This window comes from Poromitra crassiceps (genome assembly GCF_964638095.1).
Source record: "Poromitra crassiceps genome assembly, chromosome: 20".
NCBI classification, from domain to species: domain Eukaryota; kingdom Metazoa; phylum Chordata; class Actinopteri; order Beryciformes; family Melamphaidae; genus Poromitra; species Poromitra crassiceps.
In genome coordinates this window covers 18,537,215-18,553,403 of record NC_139637.1, presented here as the reverse complement: position 1 = coordinate 18,553,403, position 16,189 = coordinate 18,537,215, and the positions used below count along the sequence as shown (strand labels likewise).

The 16,189-nt window shown below is 42.3% G+C and overlaps 1 long non-coding RNA gene across 1 annotated transcript; it reads left to right on the top strand.

Moving 5' to 3' along the window:
- Window positions 1-4,263: 4,263 nt before the first annotated feature.
- On the top strand, window positions 4,264-15,942 carry LOC310795195. Its single transcript, XR_014553612.1, has 3 exons — window positions 4,264-4,380; window positions 5,136-5,208; window positions 15,548-15,942. It is a non-coding gene; the product is annotated as an uncharacterized lncRNA (long non-coding RNA).
- Window positions 15,943-16,189: the final 247 nt, after the last annotated feature.

Below are 16,189 nucleotides of genomic sequence, written 5' to 3'. Positions count from 1 at the left end.
CCAATGTGGGAGCAGGTTCAGTGTGTTAGGTAACCTAACAACACACAAACGCATTCACACTGGAACAGGCTACTGGTGTGACTGCTGTAAGAAAATGTTCACTTGGTCATCTAGTCTGAAGAAACACCGCTGCATCTAACCTGAAGAGCGCCCTCCACTGTCTGCAGGCGGAACACACTTCTCTCTGTCCAACCAAACATGTAATCAATGAATCAAAGTTCAGTGACAGTCTTATTATGCATAATTATGTTTGTTTCTGACATTGCATTGCTAGAACGTAAACAACAATGTAAGAATGTCATTACAAAGTAAATGGAGAGCTTGTGAAACTGTCTGATTTGTGATTACTACAGCAGAATAACATGCAGCTAATATCACCATTATTTTTTCTGACCCACCATACAGAGCGTCATATTTAGCATTGACATATATTGAAGATATATTGTCCATATAAGGTTTACTAACATGAGATCTGTGGGGTTGGCGACTGTTGGATGTGGTTTACTTTCTCTACTTTTTCTCATGTGGCTTAAGACTGTTTCATGATGGAGATATGTTACTATGATACGAGTTATAATATATGTGTGAATAATGATACCCTATGGAGAAATGTTTTTGTTGATATGGCAAGGGGGGAGGGTAGGGTGTCTTGTCTTGGTCCTGTCTTTTTTTTGTCTCTTTAGTATTTGTATGTATCATTTGTAAATGTTTGTGAAAAAAACAACAACTATAAAAATGTGGTCACAAAAAAAGTTTACTAACATGAATTAAACAAGAACAGTGACATCAACAAAGGCGAGTTCATATTAAAGGCACAATGAATTTAAACCTCATCTCTTCAGTGTATTACTTCTAGCCTGGTATTAACTAAAGTAACTTAAGTCACCACAACCATTGCCTATAGCCTACATGAATGATCTGTGGCAGCATATTTAAATAATGTCTTCATCTAACGTTTAATTGAAAATCAAGTTTCACTATTAAACTTTATTGTGATTTGGTTGTAGAGTTTGCCAATTGGCGCTTGATGCAGTACTGGGCTCCTCCCCCCTGCAGCTCCAGAGGAGAGGCGTTTTAGCTCCAGAGAGGAGGAGGTGGCGCTCCATTGATGAAGCCAGCTGCAATGAGGAAACTCACTTCCGTTAGAATGCCTCTGCCTTCAAAATAAAACGCAAATAGAAGTGTTTCAAATAAACGCAAGTAAGTGTTGTTTTACGCATCATCATTCAGTTACTGGAGGTGGAGCTCTTTGCCAAAACAACATTATAGCACTTTATAGCCTATTTATTACTCATTAGGAATACTGTATACATCATCCACATTCTGTGAGTACATGTGAATATCCATACTAATTTCTATATAGCCTATATTTTACTTTCTAGATCAGATTTACTTCCTATTTAACTCCCACTGTGCAATTAATTTGACAGCTCATCCATCGTATTTAAACAGCTTTATATTTTTAATATATTTTTTCATTCTACTTATCAAGCACATCGTGCTTGTATGATGGAATATGTGACACATGAACATTCATTTGATTTTGATGAAAATTTGATGAACATTCATATTGTTAATGTTATGAAGCCACCTGTAGGGTTTTGCTTATTGTATCAATTAAATCAATGTATTAATAAAATAAACAAGGTTTTTCTGGTTCCCAAACTCCAGTTAAGAAAAGATCAAGTCAGTGCATCTGTACATCACCTTTATTATATCCTCCTCACTACTACAGGAAACCATGTCATATAGTTCTTCAGCTGGATATCTTCATTGTGTTTCTCTTTCTACATACAGCTTGTATGCATATAGCGTTGGCAAGTCTCAATTAGAGGGAAGAGAGTTTTTAGTGAAAAGAGACGGAACAATTGGTGCTCTGCTGTGGTTGACCGGCTCTGTCTTAGCCTCCAGCTGATTGGTTGATTGCAGACATAGACTGGACAGAGAGCTTGGCTGTCATTCAGACACCTCACCCACCCAATCCCACCGGGGGTGAAAGACCGTTGTCCCCGCACAGAGGTGACTGTTGGCAGGTGACTCCCGCTAAGCCCCCTGTCAGGAGAAAAGGCTCCATCAATCACTCTCCTTCCTCACCTCCTGGGTGACAACAGTCTGTAGAGGGTGTGTGTGTGCATGTGCATACATGCATGTGTGTGTGTGTGTGTGTTTTCACTAGTAATAACTTACATGCCAACCTGCACACTCACCCTGTTAATTCCCAACTCAACACTAGTCAAAGGATAACAGAGAGCTCATTAGAACGAAAGAAAGAAAGAAAATCTTTGTGTATAGGAATTGTTAATATTCATCAGGGATGTATTACCGAACGGGCCTACCGGACCCAGGGGCCCAAGAGCTCAGGGGGCCCATAACCCAGAGCCTCTTCACAGGCCCACCACATCTCTTGCCCAGGCCTGGGACCAACTGATCCCTTAGGGCCCAACCCTTTATTTTTTACTAAATGTTCCATAAGTGTATGGACAATTAGAGGGTTATTGTGCTTTTGGCTTTATATGAGTCTACCTGTGCTGTAAATCCTGTGTTCGATACAAGTGAGTTTATTTCTTGTTATTGTGTTGTTGGCTTTGAGTGTTCAGGTGTCTGTGCTGTAAATCCTGTTCAGATGCAGGTGAGTGTATGTCTGGTCTTTTGCACATGTGTGCTGTGAGGGGGGCCCTTCATACATCCAGACCCAGGGGCCCCTCATGTCATAATCCACCTAGGAATGTTCAGAATTGTCCACAAGGATAAATGGGTGTATTTCATTTGATGATAGTCAAATAAACAGACTGAAATCAAGTTTGAATATTTATTTACCATTAGTATGACATGTTTTAAGCACACATTCAAGCACAGGAGGAGGAAGAACCGACATCACGGTGGGTCAGTGGTTACCACTGTTGCTTCACAGCAAGAAGGTCCCGGGTTCGAACCCCGGTCTGTCCCAGGTCCTTTCTGTGTGGAGTTTGCATGTTCTCCCCGTGTCCGTGTGGGTTTTCTCCGGCGGCTCCGGTTTCCTCCCACCATCAAAGACATGTTAATACTCCTGTCAGTGCCCCTGACCAAGGCAATGGCAAAAGACCTGGAGTTGGTCCCTGGGCGCTGCACTGTGGCTGCCCACTGCTCCTAGTTCTAGGAAAGTTCCTAGGATGGGTCAAATGCAGAGGATGAATTTCCCCATGGGGATGAATACAGGATAACTTCACTTAAAAAACGTAAAATAATTCATTCAAGGTTAACCTTTACTGTACATTTTAAATGCTGCATGTAAGATTCATGTTTTCATTAGCTCAGCACACACTTCAGACACTCACACATTTCAGGTACTGTAGCTTAAGCCTCCACATAACAGTCAAGTTCAGCCGTATCCAGCAGACACACATCTGCTCTCTGTGTGGACATCTTCACCTCATAGTGGATCAGGCCCGAGGGCGACCCCCCGCTGTTATCAGTTATATATACTCTTTATAAACTACCTCTAGCGGTTGGAGGTAGTTTATAGGCTGGAGTCAAGCCTATGTAGCCTACTGTACAGTACATGTTACTCTGCCTCAGAATAGCCTAGTTCATATTAATGTCACACTACTGACACTTATTAATATCAGATCATGCTCCAAGAAGACTTGACAATGATCGTATTGCTTATACAAATTCTAACCACCTGTGTGGGCCATGCTGGAATTGCAAAAACATGAGAAAAGGATCCGATATTGGTGGTTAAGACTTAATAATGACATCACAACTGTTCATTTAAAATGAGTTATTTCTCTAAATCTGGCTTCAAATGTCCCACATTTTTCGACAGCGCACGTCCCAGCCCTGCAGGTCCTCCCCGGGATATGTCCCTATGCCAGAATCAAAGCTACTCCCCTGAATAGAGGCCAGTGTGAAGGATATAATGGGATGTGTGGGAGCAGTGGAGGGAAAGAAACTATACTGGTCCGTTTTTGAGAGAAACTGGACTAATAATTAACAAGACTGTAATGGAGTAGGGAAACATTGGATGGATTAGTCCAGAAGGAGGCGGTAATGCAATATCTTGGATGCCAATCGCCGTAAAACCAAACAGAAGAAGAAGAAGAACAACAACGACAACATCAAGACGATACATTTTCCCCATGATAGCGAAGGTATGACCCGCCCCTCTGCCTCTGATTAGCCTAGTGCCAAACGTTCATCCAATCACATCCGCTTGGCCGAGTGCAGTCAGCCAATCAGAGGCAGAGAGGGGCGGAACACGCCTTCGCCATCATTGGAAACAAATATCGCTTCCCGGACAATAGACCAGGAGGACTAGGCCTCTGATCAAGGTTTATTTGTGCTCCGAGTCCGATCCAGTCTACAACCTTCGCACAAGCAAGGACAACTTTGGAAACGCAAGTAAGGCTGAATCATCTTGCAGAATTAGATATAGACTAGTGCATATAACGTGTGCACACCCTCTCTCTCTCTCTCCCTCTCCCTCTCCCTCTCCCTTTCCTCTCTCTCTCTCTCTCTCTCTCTCTCTCTCTCTCTTTCTCGATCTCCGTTATTAGACGTGATCCCAAATTCTCTCATGTCCATCGAACTCAAGAAAACCCTTTGTTCTCTCTCTCGCTCTCTCGCTCTCTCTCTCTCTCTCTCTCTCTCTCTCTCTCTCTCTCTCTCTCTCTCTCACACACACACACACACACACACACACACACACACACACACACACACACACACACACACACACACACACACAGCCTATAGCCTACTGTAAAATTCAGCCGGAGTTGTTTTGATTCTCACTGTTTTGATATAATTAAATTAATACAATAAATCTAATTAATTGATCGATTGTATTCTGCTTATTGTCTTTCATTTATCAGAATGACTTTTATTGGCACAATATGCAAGATTACATAGCCTACAAGGAATCTGTCTTAATGTATTCATTGAAATCATCCTCTGCTATTTAAGAACTCACAAATCTTCAACCTTTAGATTGTAATATTTGTATACGGTACCTTCAAACCTATGATTATCTCAATAGATTTTAAGCAACATACCATTCAATTTTGAACAATTTCCTAAAGAGTTTGAGACTCCAAATTATAAGTAAATTGTATATGACTGATTTAATATCAATTTAATATCGGCTGTATCTACAGAGCTGCTTGGTGGGAGGACAGACATCTGGCGTATGAGGGGAGGAGCATTGTCAAAATGAATTCTTCAGAAGAGGTGAGAAAATATCACTGTTGTATCACTGATGTTGTAACACACACACACACACACACTGCCTCATGTGAAGCCCTTTTTGATAGGCACTTGTTATAGACCACTGAGTGCAAGCATGAATATTCAATGAGCATTGAATATCTTGAGAATATCTGTAACATGTTGGATCACGTGTCAGATTCTAGCAGGGAAATGTATTTCATGGGTGACTTGAACATTGATTATTTCTCATCTAAGTTCCCTTTCAGGAAAATATTAATAACTGTAACTAATGCATGTGGTTTGTATCAAGTTGTGGACAAAGCAACAAGGATTTTTATGAAATGTGATGGTGTATAGTAGGGCTGTGGCGATTCACTTATCTCCCGATTCGATACTATGTGGAGGAAAAATTCACTGCAATGCCCTGCTGATTGCTCAATAATGAGATATCCGTTTTAAATGTTCTTAGGAGGTTTTATTCCACAAATATCTCCGTGCACGGAGGTCTCCTCTTGACTATATTTGTCAATACAAGAGCCACGAGTCATTGTTACATCTCCTCATATACTGAAAACCAATGATGCCCGCCCTCCACCTTGGAGGGCAGTTCATTCAACCTCTCTCCAACTCAGTACTTCTCCATGACGTCCATAGTTAATCTGATGTTCACTAGAATACATAACAAATGTCTATTCCCACAGACACTTCCCAAAACAAGACACAGGTTCCAACAGGAACTTACATGTTCTCCTTGAACAGCAATCTTCCACATTGATGAAGAACACAGTTCACAAAATACATCTTAGAATTGTCATAATTAATAATTAATCAATCAATACACACTTGATCAATAATTTGCCATGACAACTATCACGATTCTTGGGTGCCGATTCGATTTATATTGCGATTCTTAAAGGAACACTCCGCCCATTTTCAACCAGCTTTATATCATTAGAACATCAGTAGTATATCAGAAAACTGTAAACGGTTTTGAAGTCTGTCATTTAATTTGACAGTTATTGAGTGTTAAAGTGTGGACCAGTGACATCACTGGTCCACACTAACTCAAATGAATAACTCATTAACTTAAATCAACTCTCAATAAGTGTCAAACTATTCATCATTCATCTAGTTTGACAGTTATTGAGAGTTGATTTGAGTTAATGAGTTATTAATTTGAGTTAGTGTGGACCAGTGATGTCACTGGTCCACACTTTAACACTCAATAACTGTCAAATTAAATGACAGACTTCAAAACAGTTTACAGTTTTCTGATATACTACTGATGTTCTAATGATACAAAGCTGGTTGAAAATGGGCGGAGTGTTCCTTTAAGTATTGCGATTCTACGATTATTGCGATTCGATATTACGATTTATTGCGATTTTTGTTTATTTTTTTCTTTTATTTTTTCAGTTTGTTTGCTTTTTTACACTAGATTAGAACATAGGAAAAGTTGAATCATACACTAGAGACTGTATATTATATCATGAGTAGGGCTGGGCGATATAGTTAAAAACAGGGGCGGACTGGGATCATAATTCAGGCCGGGCATTAGATACCAAGCAGGCCAGGCCGATATGGGCCGACGCGCGTGAAATTTGAAGCCAGATTTGGGCCGTTTGAAGTCCAATTTTACAATGAGATGCACCCACTTTAACCCTGAAGTGTAATTATTACTTCAGACTAACTAATAAAGTAATAAAACCACTAGTAAACCAGTAGGCGGCCTCTGGCCTGCTGTTCAGTGAGTGGCCTGACTGCAAGCACCCAAAAAAAATAATATATATATATATATATTTTTTGCGATTATCGATTCTGGAATAAAAGATCGATTCAAAAAATCGTGACATTAAAAATCGCGATACTTAATGAATCGATTTTTTCCCCCACCCCTACTGTATAGACTACCATACATTTTCACTAACAAAACTGAGCTATGCTCAAAACCTGTATCCCTAGCTGTTGGTTGCAGTGACCATAACTTTATTGCTTTATAAGAAAAACCAAAATGCCTAGGCTTGGTCCTAAAATCATTGTAAAAAGTTCTTTCAAGTTGTTTAACACAGAACAATTTATTAAGGATGTTAAAACTGTAAATTGGACTAAAGTGTTAGCACAAGAAGATCCTGATAGAGCACTTGATGAATTTGACGCCGTTTTTACACCACTGATGGATAAACATGCACCATTGAAGAAGTTCACAGTCAAGAACATTAGAACACCATGGTTGGATTCAGAATTAAAGGAACACATGAAACAACGTGACGAGGCTAAACAAAAAGCAAACACATCAGGTGAGGGATTAGACTGGTATAAATATCGAAAATTAAGGAACTTTGTTAAATAAAAACAAAAATAAATTGTACTATCAAAATAAGTTTAACTGTATTAAAAATAACTCAGAATTATTATGAAATACTCTTAATGAGCTAATGGGGAGGAATAGAAAACAAACGCCAGCTTTTTTAGAATCAGATGGATGCTTCTTAACAAAACCAGTTGACATTGCTAATAACATTAACAATTATTTTATAGGAAAAGTTGATAAATTAAGAAATGATATGAAAATAATAGATAATGATATATCCAGCTTATTAATAGAAGATAAAATAATGAAAGACAAAAATTGTTCATTTAATTTTGTAAAAGTAACCGTAAAGAATATTGAAGAACTGCTGAGAAATACCAAAGAAAAACCACCTGGTGTAGATGGTCTTGACGTGCGACTTCTGAAAATGGTTCCCGATGTAGTGGCCCCTGCAATCTGTCACATCATAAATCTATCCTTCTCTGAATCCTTATGTCCGGAAAAATGGAAAATCGCTAAAGTGATACCACTCCCAAAAAATGCAAAACTGCCATTTTCAGGCCTGAATAGTCAGCCTATGGCCCCTATCGTTGCATCCGCCTATAAACTGCGCTGAGCGCCCAGCGCAGCGCAGATCAGTGGTCGTGGACCAGCCCACTCGATGTCTTGATGTCGGCGCTACACACAGCCTTAAGCATTACAACCACGCCTTTTAAGTGTAAAATTATGCACAGTCTGCTCATTGGGGAAGTGCAGTAAACGAGTCACAAGCTTGCCTTTTAAGCTCCAATTCCACGGAGCAATCCAGTAAAACCAGACAAGCCAAGCACTCTGCTCCCCCCCTCCCTTCATCCCGTCTGTCTGTCTCCATATATAGGCTATTATTCCATATTATTATGCTTCTCAAACCAATCTAACTGCAGTTTAAATACTGCAAGCATGTAAATACGCTACACTATAGCAAGATCAAAGTGAAAAGAATGTTCTAAACCAGGGATGTCAGAGATACGGCCCGCGGGCCGGATCCGGCCCGCGGGCAGGTTTCATCCGGCCCGCGAGATGTTTTGGAATATAAAAAAAAAAAAAAAAAAAAAATATATATATATATATATATATATATATATATATATATATTATTATTATTATTAAATTCGCACCCCATTATCATGAACTACGTGTGGCTAATAAGCAAGCTAAGAGTTAATTCATAAGTTAATTAACCTGCACTACAAGGAAGTATGTCAGTAGGTCATCAGGTGTAAACAAAGCCGCCATGATGCCACGCTGGAATTGAATCGCGCATTCAGCTACCTACCAAAAAACAAAAGAATCAACAAGATCAGGCGCGGACTGCATAATCGGGCACGTCGGGCAAATGCCCGGTGGCCTGGCCTGGCCTGGCCTGCAAAAAAAAAAAAAAAAAAAAATTGTGCCCGCAGTCAGGCCACTCACTGAACAGCAGGCCAGGCGCCGCCTACTGGTTTACTAGTGGTTTTATTACTTTATTCAGGGTTAAAGTGGGTGCATCTCATTGTAAAATTGGACTTGGCCCAAATTGGGCTTCAAACGGCCCAAATCGGGCTTTAAACGACCCAAATTGGGCTTCAAACCGCCCAAATCTGGCTTCAAACGGCCCAAATTGAGCTTTAAACGGCCCAAATTTTTCGGGCGCCGGCACGTGCGTCGGCCCGTATCGGCCTGGCCTGCTTGGTATCTAATGCCCGGCTTGAATTATGATCCCAGTCCGCCCCTGAACAAGATGCTGTCGAAAAAGAGAACGGAATGCAGGCAGTTTCAAGAGAAATGGAAAGAGCAGTATTTCTTTTGTGAAGTAAATGGGTAAATTAATCGAATTGATTGGCCTGTGCGTTGCACGTCATCCGGCTGTGCCGAGCACCTTGCTCTAGCCTGGAGGACCCCAGGCGGCGCCGATATTTACACAGATTTTCGGGAGGCTAATCCATAGCGTTTGTGGATTTCTCCCTCACGAGAGAGCCAGTCTGGGGTGCTAAACCCATCCCGTATCGGATTGCCGTCTCTCCGACCGTCAACTGTCTCTCCAGCTTGTCACCAATCTATATCTGGTTGTCACCTAGTCTATTCCTAAGTGTCACTGGTCAGAGAACCCAGGACTAGTTACATACATACATACTTCAGCATGCGCTGGGACGCGTCATCAGTGATGTTGACTGGGGTCGTATGGTGTTTCGGGTCTGTCACACATCATACACCCTCGCCCAGTAGACCCAGCCGAGGCCGATTAAGACCCCGACCCGCATCCCAGAAGCAGCCGCACACGGATCAGCCCTCCTACTCTGTCTGCAACGTTGCCCGCGGAAGGGCCGATCACGCCCAATCCGCTGCAATAGAGCTAGTGCTGCGCCGCAGCATTGTGAGACCCTTCGGTGCATGGAGGCTCTAAGGCGTTATCGGTTGTCTCCCAGCCGCTCACCTCCTTCGTCTCACCAGGCCCTATATATATATATATATATATGTATGTATATATGTATATATATATATTAGGGCTGTGTCAGCGTTAATGCGTTAATCGCGCATTAACTCAAATTCCTATTAACGCCACAAATTTTATTAACGCATGCACGTTCTGTGATGTTTGAGCCTTGGTCCGCGCCATAGTTTTGGAAATCAGGAAGCAGTAACGTTGATATCAAGCAGAAAGAAACCTCCGTGAGCAGAAAAGGAGGAAGAAAATTGTTATAATGGCAATTTCAGCTTAAAATTGAGAAGATGTCCCGCATTTTGGGTGAGGGGCGAGAAAGGGAGAGAAAGAGAGAGCGCGTCAGCGCGATCAGACCGTTGCAGGGAGAGAGAAGCCGTTTTCCCACATGCGTACCGGAAAATTACCTGTAAGTCAATATCGGACATTTCCCTTCACACTTCGGCTCGCGCATGTGGGAATCTATCAGCGAATTTGCCTGTATGTTGTGGGGGCGGGGGGAGGGGGGAGCTTATTTGGGGGGTCGGCAAAACTCGAAATAAGTTCGCTTGTCAGTTGTCACACAATAAATCACACTCGTTTGACTTAAGAGCAGCGTCAAGCCGCCAGCATAATCAACACAGCCGATTTCCCCCTCCCCTCTCTGCTCGAGAGCAGCAGCCACAGACAGACACAGCGAGAAAGGCTTGCAAGCTGCTCAACGCTTGTATGTATGTAGAGAAAGCAGACTGGCTTCGTTTGATGTGTCCGGGGTTGCCTTCGGAAATCAGCAAGCTGACATAGGCTACTGCTCTTATTAGGCTATCACAAGATCATTTCGCCAGTTTGCTTTAATGTGCGCGAATGATTAGATTATGCCCGCTGGAACATTAAGCAACGTGTGTAGGCTACTTCTCGCCCATGATTGAAGGACCGCTGTCGCGGAAAATGACTGGAACCGTTTCCACTTGCGTCCCCTTAAGAGCATACCGGTCTTCTGACTAGGTCGAAAGTGGTGAAATGTCGGGGACGACGGGGTCGCGCTTATACCGGCATGGCGCCTTTCTCACATGCAGGCATTAGACCACATTCCGGTCATTTTGCGGTACAAAGCGCATGTGGGAAAAGGGCTAGAGAGACACACACATGACACACACACACACAGACAGACTGAGAGCGGGGGGCGGAGAGAGGGAGAGACTAGAGAGCAGGCGCGGACTGCATAATCGGGGATGTCGGGCAAATGCCCGGTGGCCTGGCCTGCAAATTATTATTATTATTATTTATTTATTTTTATTTTTTTGTGCCCGCAGTCAGGCCACTCACTGAACAGCAGGCCCGGCACCGCATACTGGTTTACTAGTGGTTTTATTACTTTATTCAGGGTTAAAGTGGGTGCATCTCATTGTAAAATTGGACTCGGCCCAAATTGGGCTTCAAACAGCCCAAATTGGGCTTCAAACGGCCCAAATCTGGCTTCAAACGGCCCAAATTGGGCTTCAAACGGCCCAAATCTGGCTTCAAACGACCCATTTTGGGCTTCAAATGGCCCAAATCTGGCTTCAAACGACCCATTTTGGCCTTCAAACGGCCCAAATTGGGCTTCAAACGGCCCAAATTTTTTGCCGCCGCCTTCGGACGCCGGCACGCGCGTCGGCCCATATCGGCCTGGCCTGCTTGGTATCTAATGCCCGGCCTGAATTATGATCCCAGTCCGCCCCTGCTAGAGAGAGAGGCAGACAGTGAGAAAGACGGGAGGGCGACCAGACCGGAGTCAGACGGAGACCAACGGAGAGCGGGAGAGAGACCGAGAGAGAAAGCGAGAGGGGGAGAGAGAGCTGGCACACAGCTGCTCCTGGATAGCAGGTTAATTTCACACAGAGCATCCTGAGAGATGTGTATTCCCAGTAACTAGTAGCAATAATAACAATATACCAATGGCCAAATACTTACCCATACTAATGATAATAGCTACTACCCATATTAATACAACAGTGCATCTTCGCACAAAGCTCCCATGTTTAAGTTACCTCGGTTTAAGGTAGATTTAGAACAGATAAAAAATTGTGCGATTAATTTGCGATTAATCATGATTAACTATGGACAATCATGCGATTAATCGCGATTAAATATTTTAATCGATTGACAGCCCTAATATATATATGTGTATGTATGTGTGTATGTATGTGTATGTATATATAGAGCATATTGAAGCATGTACATAACTAATATATAATATATATGGTGATGGTAATAGTTATATGTATAATTATATATATAAGATATGGTAATGGTATATATAGGTATACATAATATGTGATGTAGTTTTATGTATATTCTACACATCTGTAATGGTATGTAGTAGGGGTGGGGGAAAAAATCGATTCACCTAAGTATCGCGATTTTTAATGTCACGATTTTTTTAATCGATCTTTTATTCCAGAATCGATAATCGCAATTTTTTTTTTTTTTTTTTTTGGGTGCTTACAGTCAGGCCACTCACTGAACAGCAGGCCAGACGCCGCCTACTGGTTTACTAGTGGTTTTATTACTTTATTAGTTAGTCTGAAGTAATAATTACACTTCAGGGTTAAAGTGGGTGCATCTCATTGTAAAATTGGACTTCAAACGGCCCAAATCTGGCTTCAAACGGCCCAAATTTCACGCGCGTCGGCCCATATCGGCCTGGCCTGCTTGGTATCTAATGCCCGGCCTGAATTATGATCCCAGTCCGCCCCTGTTTTTAACTATATCGCCCAGCCCTACTCATGATATAATATACAGTCTCTAGTGTATGATTCAACTTTTCCTATGTTCTAATCTAGTGTAAAAAAACAAACAAACTGAAAAAAGAAAAGAAAAAAATCGCAATAAATCGTAATATCGAATCGCAATAATCGTAGAATCGCAATACTTAAGAATCGCAATATAAATCGAATCGGCACCCAAGAATCGTGATAGTATCGAATCGGTAGATAAGTGAATCGCCACAGCCCTAGTATGTAGGTAATTCTGACTATGCAATATCTTGAAAGGTACAGTATGTATGTATGTATGTATGTATGTATGTATGTATGTATGTAATATCCAGGGGTGAAAGTGGATTCAAATTCTTGCCGGAACTACTACTCCAACCTTCATCGCGTCATTGTTCTCCTCCCGCCCAGCTTCATGCGTTCCTGAACACGCATATTTTTGACATCATGTAGTCTATAGCAAATTATTTATTTAATGATTTATTGTGCAAGTTAGTAGCCTACTTAATTAACCTACAGTGTGGCATAATTGTGCTTTAAGTAAAACAGTTGTCTAATGGTAAAGTAAAGGCGAAATGAATTATGTAAAGGACAAATAATATGAAAATGAATAAGCAAGAATATGAAAATGGATAAAAAAATGCACATTTTAAATTGCATTTTGCAAATCAGCATCAGTCTTCCATTTGTCAATTTAATTAATTTAATTTAAATGGGTCATTTATAAGCATTTTTATTAATAAGGTTTATAAATAGTTTTATCAAACAGCTCATTTAAAAGCATGTTTTTCTTCTAGAAGCCGTCTGGAAGGTGAATATGTAGCCTACAGTAACCTAAGTAAATGACTGAGAATTAGCCTACTGCTTGGATTTATAAAGCTTTTCATAATGCAGGAGACGGAGGGGAAAAAGCACGTTAGATTGTGCACAGAAGAAATCCATGCAGTCAGCAGAGAAATTCTTATCCAAAGCAAAAGATTCCCACCAGGAAGCAAAGAACAGACACCGAATTGGGCACTGGGTGGGCAGACAAGACAATCAAATGCCATCTTGAAAACATTCCTGAATGAACGATGAAGGACTTTTACGCATCGGAGGCGCCATGAAACCATGCGTAAAAGCTCTCTCTCTGCTTCCTTCTGCTGTCCTCTTCCCGACACAACACAGCCCGTCCAATGTACCCGTCTGTAAACGGTGCAGCTGAGCTGATAAATGCCGACTTGTTCAACGAGCAACAGGTTAGCGGATGTGATAGATAACATCATTAGGCTACATTCCCAAAACAAGTGTTATTTTGTGACGAGCAAACTTTTAACGTCGGAGTTTGACAGGGAAATGCGATGCGAGGAGGCAGGCACCATGGATGTATTAAAAGAAGGGGAGGCACGTGCAGAGTAGTATCCAGGCAGCGTCAAGCCAGCGTAAACACAGCTGCTCACGTTCTAGACCAGATATTGCTCCCAGAATTATTTTACAGCGGGAGCGTCACAAAAATAAGGTGGATAGACAGCATGATTAAAACCATTGACAGGTCTAAAATACTGCATTGGAACAAGTTAGAAGCAATTTATGAGACAGACTACTGTTGTTTATGCGATTTAACGTCAGCCATGTGTTTCCTTGGAAATTATGCGATCGTGATTGCTTCTGCACTCTGCAGCAATCGGCTTTTGATTGACAGGCAGCTGCATGTCTTCCCCCAACGGCGTTCAGGCACAGAAAGTCTTAAAGGAACTGCGCACCGGAGGGTTCCGGCCCACTTTCACCAGTGGTAATATCTGAAATTGTACCGTTTGTACAGAATGTATTTTTTATACAGAATGTAAATTTTGTATGTGATATCTTGAAACTATGCAAGTTGTTTGACCCCAGGAAGAATAGCTGCAGCTCTGCTGTAGCTAATGGGGATCTTAAATAAAGACAAAGACAAAAGCCATTTTCCCACATACGCTTTGTACCGCTAAATGACCAGAACGTGGTCTAATGCCTTCATGTGTGAAAGTTGTTGTTCCGGTATAAGCGCGACCCCGTCATCGCGGACATTTCACCAGTTTCGAGCCAGTCAGAAGAGCGGTATGCGCGATAACTGACACAAGTGTGAAACGGGTCCAGTCATTTCCCGCTATCAGTGGGCGTTGTCTCAGGTGGTGTCTCGAACGTAGACCGGGACATGCGAAAATGACGCTTCCATTCCACGTTGTCAAAATTGTTCAGAGCATCTTCCCAAAATAAATTCCCTCCTGGTCTCTCTCGCTTCCAGACGGCTCTAGTCTCACGCAGCAGCGCAGAGGTACTTAACACTGTCATCATCTGTCCCCGGTTTAGTCTATCTTCATATTCTGCACGATGTTGAGCGGAGAAGACTGCGAACATGAATCTGTTTCTGTTCGCACGTATATCCCTTTCCATTTTCGCCTTAATTTGTCTGCGTCGCTGTCTACGTTTGAGAAAAAAGCGCGTCAGCAATATTATCAAAAGAGTGGACGCCGGCTCCATGTTTGTTTGTTGTTTTTTTCTGACTGGCCTCAGTGGCCTGCAGCACAGATTATACGTCATGACCCCAGGCCACTCTCCTCCGCCCCCCGCCCGCTCCGCCCCACCCCACCCCACCCCCCAACATACCGGCTATTCGACGACTAGATTCCCACATGCGAGCGCTCAGGTGTGAAGGGAAATTCCGGGAAATGTCCGATATTGACTTACAGGTAATTTTCCAGTACGCATGTGGAAAAACGGCTAAAGACACACACACACACACACACACACACACACACACACACACACACACACACACACACACACACACACACACACACACAGTGCCCCTGCCCTAATTCTTTCTTTGTGTCTTTATAGAAACAGGGAGACACCAACAAGAGACCCAAACACATTCACACTGGAGAGAAGCCCTACAAATGTGACCAATGTGGAAGCAGTTTCAGTCGGTTAGGTCACCTAGAAACACACAAACGCATTCACACTGGAGATAAGCCCTACCACTGTGACCAATGTGGAAGCAGTTTCAGTGTGTTAGGTAACCTAAAAAGACACAAACGCATTCACACTGGAGAAGATAAGCCCTACCACTGTGACCAATGTGGAAGCAGTTTCAATCTGTTAGGTAACCTAAAAACACACAAACGCATTCACACTGGAGATAAGCCCTACCACTGTGACCAATGTGGAAGCAGTTTCAGTCGCTCAAGTACCCTAACGACACACAAACGCATTCACACTGGAGATAAGCCCTACCACTGTGACCAATGTGGAAGCAGTTTCAGTCAGTTCGGTCACCTAAAAACACACAAACGCATTCACACTGGAGATAAGCCCTACCACTGTGACCAATGTGGAAGCAGTTTCAGTCTGTTAGGTAACCTAAAAACACACAAACGCATTCACACTGGAGATAAGCCCTACCACTGTGACCAATGTGGAAGCAGTTTCAGTGTGTTAGCTAACCTAAAAACACACAAACGCATTCACACTGGAGATAAG